This window comes from Pygoscelis adeliae, unplaced genomic scaffold (genome assembly GCF_000699105.1).
Source record: "Pygoscelis adeliae isolate BGI_AS28 unplaced genomic scaffold, ASM69910v1 Scaffold114, whole genome shotgun sequence".
NCBI classification, from domain to species: Eukaryota; Metazoa; Chordata; class Aves; order Sphenisciformes; family Spheniscidae; genus Pygoscelis; species Pygoscelis adeliae.
In genome coordinates this window covers 2,690,119-2,692,975 of record NW_008824587.1, presented here as the reverse complement: position 1 = coordinate 2,692,975, position 2,857 = coordinate 2,690,119, and positions in this window count along the sequence as shown.

Genomic DNA, 2,857 nt, shown 5'->3' with positions numbered 1-2,857 from the left:
TGGAACACCTCTCCTGTGAAGAAAGGCTGAGAGAGTTGGGGTTGTTCAGCCTGGAGAAGAGAAGGCTTCGGGGAGACCTTATTGCAGCCTGTCAGTACTTAAAGGGGGCTCATAAAAAAGATGGTGGCAAACTTTTTAGCAGGGCCTGTTGCGACAGGACAGGGGGGAATGGCTTTAAACTAAAAGTGGGTAAATTCAGACTAGATCTAAGGAAGAAATGTTTTACGCTGAGGGTGGTAAAACACTGGCACAGGTTGCCCAGGGAGGTGGTGGATGCCCCATCCCTGGAAACATTCCAGGTCAGGTTGGACGGGACTCTGAGCAACCTGATCTAGTTGAAGATGTCCCTGCTCATTGCAGGGGGTTGGACTAGATGATCTTTAGAGGTCCCTTCCAACCCAAACTATCCTATGATTTTATGCACAATGAATCACTAAATCCACACTGTGACCTCTGTAGTTTGTGCAGCTATTACAGTGCATGACAGCTTTCCACAGGAAGGGAAATTTATGCAAATGTACATTAAAAATAGTAAAGCATATTTTAAAATTTCCTTTGATTTTATTAATTTGTGATTTTCAGAAGGATAAAAGCATGGAAGCTATGAACTAAGTTCAGGTATGATACAAAAAATTGCAACTTCCAAGAATGAGATCTGCTTACATCATAGCTGGAATTTACCACCTAAACACAAACTGTGATTGATTGACAATTTTACAACCATTTTTTCTATGAGGGGACTCTTCATCTTCCAAATTACTTACAAATCATCAAAAATGTGTCAGGTCATTTCTGAGCTTGATTTTATACTTTGTTCAGCTAAAACCATTATATGTATGGTGGCTCCTAAAAACTCAAATTAAAATATCTGACATTAAGGGAAAAAAATTTTACCAACAAAATCAGGTAGGGATCTGACTTCCTCAGCTGCATTTATATCTACGCTTTTCCAAGCCTTTTGAAATGTTGTAGCTTTTCTGAAACAGAAAGAGAATAAAGCTTTGATTTGTACTAAATACATAAGAGTAGGGATCTGCAACTGGTATAATACTCAATGTAATTGGCAAAATGTAACATTTAAGTGAACAAAAGCATCATTCTAACTTCAAAGAATATGGTTCAAAGAATTAATGTTGCTTCTTCTGAGATGAATTGGACTGAGTAATTTTCTATCCTGGGTTGATCACAACCTCAAATCTGCTATGATGGCGTGAAAAGCAATAAATGCTAGATTTAATACACGTAAACTACAAAGACATACACGCTATCTCTAAAAGGTATTAAAATCTATGAACTGTTAAGTAAGAACTAGCCAGAAATGTGGAAATAGCCTTTAGCTGCGCACTGCTCTTCCCATCAGCTGAGGCACTGTGTTTCTCCTTGGGGGAAAGTGAGATTAAGGGCGTCATTATTCAGCAGAAGAGTTAAGGTGAACAGGATGGATGCACTAATTTCTTTTCTTGCTCATTACATAATCATTACTGCATCACCATGTAAACCATTAACACAGTTTAAAATATAGTTCAAAAATACATATCAGACTGGGCTTATATCTAGATTGCCTTGAAAAAAAAGACCTATGATTTCTTTTTAAAAGAAAAGCCATATGATACGTATGTCATTGCAAATATTAGCCTGTTAATCTGCACTTTAACAGGCAGCAGCTCATTATACTCAATTTACATCTGGCAAAGAGACAGTCTCTTACAAGTCTTCAGTGCTGTGACCAAGAATTCAGGAGTGTCTAGCTCCCAGTGCAAACCTTACAACTTCATACCTAGAGTCATGAACACGTAATTGGGTTTTTATGTTTCTGTTCTCTACCTGTATGACGGTGGCTTTTCTGTGGAGTCATTGTAGGGTGTTCTTTCAACACGCTTCTGGTGGTAACATGGTAGTAGCCTAGCATCAGTAGAAGCTTCTGAGTCCCTAATCAAAGCCAGCCTCTCGCTCTTTATAGAAAACCTAGTCTTGTTCCTTACTTCATCCAAAGAGCGTACTAAGTGAACCTTCAAAGAACCACAATCAAAACGGTTAGAATTCTTTCCAACCTACAGCACTGAGAATAACAACAAAATAATTGATAAAAACAGTGGGGGAAAAGGCGGCAGAAGAGAAAGGTAAAATAATGAACACTACTTGGGACATGCGTAACGATCTTCATCCAAGACTATTTTCAAAATAGGAAAAAAAGATATCCCTTTCCTCAGAGAGGAAAACTGAAGCAAACTGGATTGTGTGCCTAGCTTATGGTTACAAGGAAAGTCAGCAGCAGAGTGAGAAATGCCTGAACCTGGCTTTCCGTGCCTCTTAATTTATCTTTTACTGCTGTGTTATAATGATTCTGCCTTCAGCTAATGTATCCTGATGCACAGTGAAGACACAGGAACACCCGTAGATGCGTTAGAAAGCATATGCTGAAGATAACACAATTATTTTCTACTAAAACAAACAAAACCCAGAAAGGTTGGAAGTGACCTCTGGTTTGAGGTCGCCACTTTACCAGCCAGCAAACAACTGACCAACAGAGTTAACTCATTTGGCTTTTACCCGTTTCTCTTTTTTACCTCATCTTCAAAGATCTGTTTGTAGACTTGCCCGCTGGGAGCGAGGCGCACCGCCCCCACTGCCTGCATGCGGCCCAGCACCGCCGACTTCCAGGCCTCTTTCCAGAAGAATTGCGATTTACACGCTAGGGGCCAAGGGGAGATAGAACAGTTCAGTTTTAAAAGGTTCTCCTAAGGGTGAAACTACACGCCCGCGGCACGGTTTCCACTATCTGCTAACACTGCTGCAGGCGGGGCATTCGGAGGAATTAGAAATACCGATGTGATGACTGACCAGCGTTTGAGGGCGC